The following is a 10,838-nucleotide window of genomic DNA, read 5'->3' on the forward strand; positions in this document are numbered from 1 at the left end:
TAAAAACCCTCCAGAAAGTAGGCATAGAGGGAACTTTCCTCAACATAATAAAGGCCATATATGGCAAACCCACAGCTAACATCATCCTCAATGGTGAAAAACTGAAAGCATTTCCACTGAGATCAGGAACAAGACAAGGTTGCCCACTCTCACCACTCTTATTCAACATAGTTTTGGAAGTATTAGCCACAGCAATCAGAGAAGAAAAGGAAATAAAAGGAATCCAAATCAGAAAAGAAGAAGTAAGGCTGTCACTGTTTGCAGATGACATGATACTATACATAGAGAATCCTAAAGATGCTACCAGAAAACTACTAGAGCTAATCAATGAATTTGGTAGAGTCGCAGGATACAAAATTAATGCACAGAAATCTCTGGCATTCCTATACACTAATGATGAAAAACCTGAAAGTGAAATCAAGAAAACACTCCCATTTACCACTGCAACAAAAAGAATAAAATATCTAGGAATAAACCTACCTAAGGAGACAAAAGACCTGTATGCAGAAAATTATAAGACACTGATGAAAGAAATTAAAGATGATACAACTAGATGGAGAGATATAACATGTTCTTGCATTGGAAGAATCAACACTGTGAAAAGGACTCTACTAACCAAAGCAATCTACAGATTCAATGCAATCCCTGTGAAACTACCACTGGCATTTTTCACAGAACTAGAACAAAAAAATTCACATTTTGTATGAAAACACAAAAGATCCCGAATAGCCAAAGCAATCTTGAGAACGAAAAACAGAGCTGGAGGAATCAGGCTCCCTGACTTCAGACTATACCACAAAGCTACAGTAATCAAGACAGTATGGTACTGGCACAAAAACAGAAAGGTAGATCAATGGAACAGGATAGAAAGCCCAGAGATAAACCCACGCACATATGGTCACCTTATCTTTGATAAAGGAGGCAGGAATGTACAGTGGAGAAAGGACAGCCTCTTCAATAGGTGGTCCTGGGAAAACTGGACAGGTACATGTAAAAGTATGAGATTAGATCACTCCCTAACACCATACACAAAAATAAGCACAAAATGGATTAAAGACCTAAATGTAAGGCCAGAAACTACCAAACTCTTAGAGGAAAACATAGGCAGAACACTCTATGACATAAATCACAGCAAGATCCTTTTGGACCCACCTCCTAGAGAAATGGAAATAAAAACGAAAATAAACACATGGGACCTAATGAAACTTAAAAGCTTTTGCACAGCAAAGAAAACCATAAACAAGACCAAAAGACAACCCTCAGAATGGGAGAAAATATTTGCAAATGAAGCAACTGACAAAGGATTAATCTCCAAAATTTACAAGCAGCTCATGCAGCTCAATAATAAAAAAACAAACAACCCAATCCAAAAATGGGCAGAAGACCTAAATAGACACTTCTCCAAAGAATATATACAGACTGCCAACAAACACATGAAAGAATGCTCAACATCATTAATCATTAGAGAAATGCAAATCAAAACTACAATGAGAGATCATCTCACACAGTCAGAATGGCCATCATCAAAAAATCTAGAAACAATAAGTGCTGGAGAGGGTGTGGAGAAAAGGGAACACTCTTGCACTGCTGGTGGGAATGTGAATTGGTACAGCCACTATGGAGAACAGTATGGAGGTTCCTTAAAAAACTACAAATAGAACTACCATATGACTGAGCAATCCCACTACTGGGCATATACCCTGTGAAAACCATAATTCAAAAAGAGTCATGTACCAAAATGTTCATTGCAGCTCTATTTACAATAGCCAGGAGATGGAAACAACCTAAGTGTCCATCATCGGATGAATGGATAAAGAAGATGTGGCACATATATACAATGGAATATTACTCGGCCATAAAAGGAAACGAAATTGAGCTATTTGTAATGAGGTGGATGGACCTAGAGTCTGTTATACAGAGTGAAGTAAGTCAGAAAGAGAAAGACAAATACCGTATGCTAACACATATATATGGAATCTAAGAAAAAAAATGTCATGAAGAACCTAGGGGTAAGACAGGAATAAAGACACAGACCTACTAGAGAATGGACTTGAGAATATGGGGAGGGGGAAGGGTAAGCTGTGACAAAGTGAGAGAGAGGCATGGACATATATACAGTACCAAACGTAAGGTAGATAGCTAGTGGGAAGCAGCCGCATAGCACAGGGAGATCAGCTCGGTGCTTTGTGACCACCTAGAGGTGTGGGATAGGGAGGGTGGGAGGGAGGAAGACGCAAGAGGGAAGAGGTACGGGAACATATGTATATGTATAAGTGATTCACTTTGATATAAAGCAGAAACTAACACACCATTGTAAAGCAATTATACTCCAATAAAGATGTAAAAAACAAAAACAAAAACAAACAAACAAACATTCTAACAATAGGAAGAAATCACAATTCCTCTTCCTTACCATGTTCGTCCAAAATTCATCCTTGCCCAGAGGTAACTGCATTAAAAATTCTTCTGTGTAATATTTTAGCATTTATTCCAGGCCTAATCTTACATACCTGTGCTAGAAATATACACTGTTTTTAAAATACAGGTATAACACTATTGTTCTGACTTTTGCCCTTGTCACTGAATAAAATGAATGAAGGATCTTTCCGTGAGAGCATATATAGATCGTGTCGCTCTTTTAACTACTCCCTAGAATTCTAAAGTGTGTATGTGTTGTAATTAATTGAACCATTCTCTTTCTGACAGACACACAAGTTGTTTCTCATTTGCTGCTATGATTAACAGAACTGACATCAACATCATCGAACATCAACCTCGGGCAAATGTGCATGTTTTATCATAGGAAAGATGTACAAAAGTGCAATTAGGTTAAAGTGGAAGGAGTGTTATGATAGTAAACTTTTATGAATATTGCTGATATTCTGTTCCAAGAATGCTATACCAAATTATCTTCTCACATATTTATGTATGTGAATAAATTAAGCTCTCATTGTTATTTTATCAAACTTTTAAATTTTGGTCAAACTTTTGATTGAAAATATATCATCTCACTGTTACTTTAATTTTTATTTCCCTATTTTCTAAATAGATCGAGCAGAAAATTAATTTAGTCCTTCACCCATATAAAGCAAAGTTTCTTCAGTGATATCTTAAGTACCACGATTGCCCTAGGTGCACGCTTTAAGAATTCTGATATGTCAACTAAATGTTCCCTTTACTTTGAGAAGCAAGGATTTGTCAGAATGATCAGGTGCCAGGAAATGAGCCTGGACAGGAAAACATCACTACGTGAGGGACATCAGGAGGATGTTGGGAGGGGTGATGGTGGGATGGAGGGAGTAATTTCCAGAATCCATGAGAGAGATCAAATATTGAAACAAGTCCAGAGAGCCTATAGGGCAGCTGGAAGTCGGGGAGCTGTATACGGACTTCAGCAAAAGGTGGAAAAGGTACAAGGAGGAGAGAAGGTGGAGAATCTGGTGGAGGGTACTGGACAGCTTACATGGAAAGGCTAGGGAATCTCTGGATCATCATTATCACCCTGAAGTTGTAGAGTGGTCTGAGTGGGAAGGTCTACTGGATCAAAGTACCAGAGGCACGCCTGATACCCCACCCTCCCTTAGAATCCCCCTACCCAATGTCAGGCAGAGTATAGCTAGCTCACCTGTGTCATCCACCGAGTGAGGTTACTGACGGATTCTGGGAGGGTACATCTCTTCACTACTCTGGTGGTTCCGTGCATCCTTGCCAGTGTACCAGGGCTGAGAGCTGTCTTGATGCCTGAGGGAGACGACTATTTCTCCCCATGTATGTGGCCCTCCTACTGCTGAGGCTGAGGCTATGCAAGTGGATGGAATTGGTTGGTGATCCAGGTCAGTTTTTAACTGGGCAAGTATTACTAATGAGTAGAAGCGGGTGTGCAGATGCAAGGAGGGGGAAACTGGAGGAGGAATTCCCTAAGGCTAATTACCTCAGTGACTCTGGGAATAAAGGGCTGAGTATAGACAAGCCTTGAAAAACAACTCAGGCGTTATCCTCAGCTTGCACTGCCTCCATGGTTCCTGATTTCTTTGCACACCAGAGGGCAGAAGTACTTTGGCTCTGTTTGGTGGTCTGTGTTGCTACCAGATACTGACTGGAGTAGGGAGCTGGCCCACAATGCAAACATTTACAGGGCAGATGGAGAACCATGTAGTTTGTGTAGTTCCTTGTTAAATGGACTGGGGATGACAGATATATGTGGAATCCAAAGCTATATCTCTCTTATGGCAATAACTCTTATGGTTTAACATGATTGAATTAAAATTAAAAAAAGAAAATTCTGTGCCAGCCATTCCTGAAATCATCACAGTGATCTGTAGTAAATACAGTAAAATCAAACTCTGAAGTGAGGTCAGTGGACCAGCCTGTCAGTTTCAGGCTGGCCGATGGAGGAATCCCAGGCCCTAACAAAATTAAAGGTGAGGACTCTGAATGCGGTCAGAGGGACCAGCCATTCCAGAACAGAAGGTGCCACCATACAGAGGCCCATCCCTGTTGTCAGCCTTGGGAAGCTCCAGAAAGGGTGGCTGGAAATGGCTTCCCTTGAATTCTGTCTCTGGGTGTCTAAGGGACGTGAACAATTTGATCTGAGGTGGGCAGCATCAGGTCAGCAGAGGGAAGAGTTCCTGTCTCTGCTTGCAGTTTAGGTAAGGTCCCTGATTTAGTTTGAGGGGACCCCGCACCCCAGAAGAGTGGACCCCAGGGCCTCACCCCTGCTTTTAGTCCTGGCAAGTTCTGTGCAGGGATTTCCTAAAGTAGTGCCTTCTGCATTTCCCCTCTGGGGACTCAAAAAGTTGGGGGCATTGGACCCGAGTGTCAGCTCAATGGAGAGTGGGTCCCAGGCACTAACAGAAGTAAACATGAGAATACTGTTTGATTTCTGAAGGAACCCCAGAACCTGTGGGCAGCAGAGTGGCCTGCTCCTGGTGTCAGCTCTGGGAAACCCCGGTATGGCTGTGAGGCTCAAGAAGTCCCTTCACCTCACCCTTTGAAACCTGGAGAGCGATGTATGGAGGGCCTTGGTTTCAGTCTAGTTAACCAGAGGGAGGATACACAGGATCAGCCCGGAGTTCAAAAAAAAAAAAACCCTATGTGAATTCCAAGGGAATCCCCACCCGTAGAACAAAGTCGAACCCATAGAACCCCGCCCCCTCGCCCCATGTCAGTCCTGGGAGACCCCAGGCAAAGCTGGCCGGAAGTGGTGCACTCTGATATATCTGCCTTGGGGTCTCAGGGAAGTGAAGGCATAGGTCTGAGGGGAGCGGTGTCTTGTACGCTAAGGGAGGCACTCTGGGCTCTACCTGGAATTACAGGAAAGATCCTGAGTTAGATGTGAGTGTACCGCCCGTCGCAGACTAGAGAGGCTCCCAGAGAGCCCCGCTCCTGCTATCAGCCCTTAAAGAAACCAAGCAGGAATGTAGCAACCTCTGAGAACCTTCTAAATTCCCTCTGAGGGGCCTGAGGCGGGTGAGGGCGGTGGAACCAGGGTGTCAGCTTCAAACTAGCAGAGGGACGGGTCCCAGGCCCTAAAGGACTAAAGGCAAGGACCCTGGGCAAAGTCTGAGAGAACCACCCGCCCCGGGCACATAGGTGGCCTTGCAGAGCCCAGCCCCTTTTGCCAGCCGCAGCGAGGGGCCTAGGTAGGGGTAAGGATGTGACGCAGGCCGACTTCTGCCTGTGGTGTCTGAGAAGGCAGCATCAGGTCGGTCCAGGGAGAAGCTCCAGGCTCTGTGTGGAATTACGGTAAAGACCCAGAGTTAGGATTGAGGGGACCGGCCAGTCCAGATTAAAGGGCTCCCCAGAGAGTTCCGCCCTGCTCTCAGCCCTGAGAGAACCTGCACGGCAATCATCTGACGGAACGACCTGTAAGTATCTTCAAAATTTCCCCTGAGGGGATGAGGGCAGAGCAGGGTGTCAGCTTCAGACCAACAGCGAGACGGGTCCCAGGCTTTAATGGGGGTAGAGGTGACGTCTGTCTCTTGGTGTTCCTGGGGGAATGAACACTCGAGAATGGGAGGTGCATCCAGGCCCCGCGGCCTGTTACAGCGAGGGCGCCGAGTGAGGTCTTGGGGAACTCCCACCCCTGACAAAGGCGGCCTCGCAAAGCCCCACCACCGCTGTCAGCCCTAAGCGGCCTCCCGTAAGGGGGTGAGGCCGAGGCATCCCTTCGTGTGCTCCTCGGGCACTCTCAGCAAGACGAAGTCTGGGCTGAGACGGCAGCCTCATGGTCATTAAAGGGAGGGAATCCAAGCTTTTCCAACCATCAGTGTGAGGATCCCGAGTGAGGACCGGGGGGACCACCTGCCTCAGCACAGTGGGGGTCACAGAGAATCCTATCCATGCCATTAGCCCCGAGGGTACCTGGGGCAGATAGGTTAGACTGAGGCCTCCCTAACCTCCTCCTCAGGACTTTCAGGATTTGAGGGCCTTGCTCTGAGAGTATAGGTCTCATGTCAGCAGAGGGAGGAGTCCCAGGCCCTACCAGAAGCGAAAGTGAGGGCACTGAGTGAGGACTGAGACCGCTAATCATCCAAGGATAGAGAGGGTCCCACAGAGCTCTGTGTTCTCTTCCCTGTGCATCCCCAGGCAAGTGTGGTACAATGAAGTTCTGCTCATTTCCACTTCTGGGGTCTCAGACTGACAAGGATTTTGAAATGAGGGGTCAGCATCAGACCAGTAGAGCACAGGAACCCCAGGGCTTGCCAAAAGTGAAGTGATGACACTCTGTTCGTTAACTCGGAACAGAGCCACTGCTCTAAGCCCCAGTGAGCCCCAGGCAGATTTGGTAGGTAGGAGTTAAGGTACACCCTAGTTATTTCCACAGGGTCCTCAGGGAAGAGGCAAATTAGAGAATAGGAACTTTGTGGGCTCCTAGAACAGTGCCCTCAAGGAAACCTGCAGAGGCGGCCTTCAGTAGAGGCCAAGGCTGTATCTATCTCCCTGTTGAAGTGGCCCAGCAATCTCATCCTCTTTCCTTTAGGTCACTGAGTCACCCGCCACTTGCCTGCTGCTTTTGTTGAAAGTCATCATGCCTCGGGGTCAGAAGAGTAAGCTCTGTGCCCATGAGAAACGCTGCCAGGCCCGAGACGAGCCCGAGGATCTGGTAGGTGCTCAGGCCACTGTGAGAGGGGGAGAAGAGTTCCCGTCTTCTTCCCCTCCTCATTGCAAAGCTATTTCCAAAAACTCACCTATTGCTTGGTCATGTTGCAATCCACAGGGTCAGAGAGCCAGAGCTGTTTCATACACTGAGCCCATCTACAGAGGCCATATGGATGAGAAGGTGGTTATACTGGTGTACTACCTGTTGTACAAGCATCAAATGAAAGAGCCTATTACCAAGGCAGACATGCTGAGAAATATAATCCAGATTTATAGGAACCACTTCCTTGAGATCCTCAAGAGAGCTTCTGAGCACCTGGAGATGATCTCTGGCCTTGACCTGAAGGAAGTGGATCCCTACTGGCCCATCTATGTCCTTGTCAACAAGCCAGAACCAAGCTATGATGCAAACCTGAGCGATGATAAAGAGGTTCCCAAGACAGGCCTGTTAATGGCTGTTCTGGGTGTGATAATTGACTAAGGGCAATTGTGCCACTGAGGAGCAAGTCTGGCAAATATTGAATGTGATGGGGTTATATGAGGGGAGGAAGCACTTCATTTTTGGGGAGCCCAGGAAGCTTATCACCAAAGATGTAGTGCGGGAAAGGTACCTGGAGTACTGTCAGGTGCCCAACAGCGATCCTGCGCGCTATGAGTTTCTGTGGGGCCCGAGAGCCCACACTGAAACCAGCAAGATGAAAGTGCTGGAGGTTCTGGCCAAGATCCATGATAGGGTCCCCAGTGCCTTCCCATCCTGGTATGAAGAGGCTTTGAGAGATGAGGGAGAGAGAGCCCGAGCCAGGGCCATAGCCAGCAGCTCCTCCCGCCCCAACAGAGTCTGAGGCAGATTCTTCACATTGTTGTTAAAAAGAGAAGTCCACATTCTAAGTAGTAGAAGGTTGGGGTGGGGCTGCAGACAACGTAGTGTATAACATATATTTGTGTTTCTGTTCCATGTAGTAACTTGGATAATTTTTGAAAGTATTGTTCCTTTTAATAGAAGGTTTAAGTAGCTTCATAATCCCAGTTTATGAGTGATGTTGCTCAAACACTGATTGCTGTGAATGAGATTTAAGAGTAAGAGTTTTATTATTTCATAAAACTAATTGGAAAAGTTCTACCTTATTTAGTAATTTGGAATAAGATAACATGGCAATAGACGAGGCATTTCCTTGGAAATGTGAAAAATTCAACAATGTAATAGTTGGGGTCAAGAAATGGAGAAATAAATAAAAGATGATAAATTCTTGGCTTCATTTATCACTTTTGGTCTGTTATTTCATAACATGATATATATATATATAAATAAAATAATATTGTAATAAACATTATTGTAATAATATTTATTATTATTAATATTGGAGAAATAATATTGTAATAAGTTAGACCTCTTTTTCAGTGGCCCACTTTTTTCTCCCTTAACAATAACTAAGCATCTAATCTTTGCAAAGCTCCCTGTTAGTATGGGGAATACTAAGATGAACAAGAACCATTCCTGCCCATAGAATTTTAAAGTAGAATTTTAAAGTCTTGGAGCAGCTATGATGTAAGGAATATTGTAAGATATCCCCTACCACTAAAAGGACAAGTCAAAAGATGGTGTGAGGACTTGAGGGTTTTAATTGTAGTGAAATGTAAATATCCCATGGTAAAAGGGTTTGAGACCTTGGGAAACTGCAAGCCCTTCAGTGGGAGGTAATTTTAATTAAGCTGCGTGGTGGGTCAGATGAGTTTGTTTGAGCGGTAGGCAGAGACTAAAATCTCAGAAGATGTGTCTCAGATTGAGAGACCAAAGCCTGGAATGGAAAGCTGCTTTTAGCAGTTACTTCAAGACCATGTATAAAGCAGAGCGAACTTCACCTGGGGCGGGAGTGGAATAGGGCCTGTGCTCTTTTTCCAGTGTGGGGGAACATAGTCCACAAAATAGGTGATTTGTGCACATTATAACAAGGGAGTGTCTGAGAATTAAGGGTGATACTTATATGAGGCGGGATGCTCAGAAGCCACTGTGCTGGCAATATTTGCCTTGGGCTGGGAGAGACATAGTCCATCCAATAGATGGGCATTTTAATTAGGTTATCTGGGATGTAATTTGGTAAACTCTAAGTTAGAACTAGATTTGTGATGGAGGTAAAGTAATTGCAAACACAAGTGTTTTGGATGGAAGGGAAGATATAAGGGAGGGATGGAAATAGACTTTGACACAAATTTCAGGAATTTTGAGTTGCATCAAACTGGGTAGGGTCCCCCACACCAGTAATAAATAATACATCCTAAGAAAATTTATACAGCAAGTAACTTAGTTTAACATGCTAAGCAACATATTGGCTGATTTCTTATGCCATATCCTAGAGAGCTACAAATTCTATCATATTTCCTGGATTAAAAAAAATAATAAACCAGAGGGGGAAGTTAGTAGGTTTTAGGGTGAAAATAATTATAGTAATAACTAAAGTTTAATAAAACCCAATAAATGCCAGAGACTGTGCCAGTGTCTTGCATAAGTTACATTCCAACATTCCTATTTACATGATATATGTGAAGCAAGAGCAAGAGGACTACTTATCAAGTCCATTTCACAGATGAAGACTCTGAGGCTCACAGAGTTTTGCAATTTTCCTGAGTTCACCTGGCTTGTAAGTGACAGAGCTGGGACTAGAACCCTGGTCTGAATTCCTCTAGAGCCCACACTGTTCCACCCCTCCCAGCCTGAGGCCAACCTTCTATCTTTTAATTCATTTCTCTTCTTATTACTCCACAATGTCTCCCGGTAAATAAAAAAAGAAAGTATCTGCAGCCAATGTACTAAATCCAGGTGTATTAATAAAGTGAAAATGAGAATTAAACACCAAGTGAGGACTATCTATGGCCTGCATTTGTCTAAGGTTCTCCTGCCCCTATCCAAAGGGTTCTTTTAGGGCCGATTCTACCCAGTGCTTGTACATGGGATCAGATCCAGTCCTTTCCGAATTACATCGCTCTTCCCCTGGGTCTTCCCCAGTGTGCCCTCATGCCCACATCTGGATCCTGACCTGCTGTCCAGCTCTCCCCTGCTTCATTTTATAAGGCTGCACTGCTCCAGTGGAACAGAAAAACCCAGAATCACCCACCTTTCCCCTGATTTAGAGCATTCCAACTCCCTGCAGACATCCCCTGTCTGTCCCATCCCTGACTGTGGAATCTCTCTTCTAGCAGCAGCCCCAACCACTGTTGTTTACTCTGGAGGTGAAGTTTGGAAGTCTGCTCATCTGCTCTGGGTGCTTCCACCACACTTTCAAAATTTTTTCCAAATTGGCTTGTGAGTAGATTAGGCACAGGATCTACAGGTTCTTGCAAGATAAACCTGAAGTTAGAAGGTTTTAGAAAGCAGACAAGGTTAGAAAGAAAAGAGAATTTAATCTGCCGACTTATTTGAGACTGGCCACTGAATCTGTACACTGATGAGTGAGCTTAACTAAGTGGCAAAGAACCAAAGCCTCCCTTCTAAATGGTAGATGAGGAAGGACCAAGGAAATCACTGTGTCACAACCATCTGCCTAGACTGGATTCTAACAGACCCTGTAGCCCTTCCAGAAGTTTATGCCAGTATTCCACATATTGCCACAAATTTAGCAATTTACAACAACACAAATTTATTCTCTCACATGTCTGTGGGTGAGAAATCCAAGTTGCTTCTGCTGGTTTCTCTGTTCTGGGTTTCACAAGGCCCAAGTCAAGCTTTCAGCTGCCAGACCCCT

At 44.5% G+C, this 10,838-nt stretch overlaps 1 pseudogene; it reads left to right on the plus strand.

The window, feature by feature from the left end:
• The first annotated feature begins 7,030 nt into the window (after positions 1–7,030).
• Positions 7,031–7,943, plus strand: LOC132481743 (melanoma-associated antigen B10-like; annotated as a pseudogene).
• Positions 7,944–10,838: the final 2,895 nt, after the last annotated feature.

This window comes from Mesoplodon densirostris, chromosome X (assembly GCF_025265405.1).
Source record: "Mesoplodon densirostris isolate mMesDen1 chromosome X, mMesDen1 primary haplotype, whole genome shotgun sequence".
NCBI classification, from domain to species: Eukaryota; Metazoa; Chordata; class Mammalia; order Artiodactyla; family Ziphiidae; genus Mesoplodon; species Mesoplodon densirostris.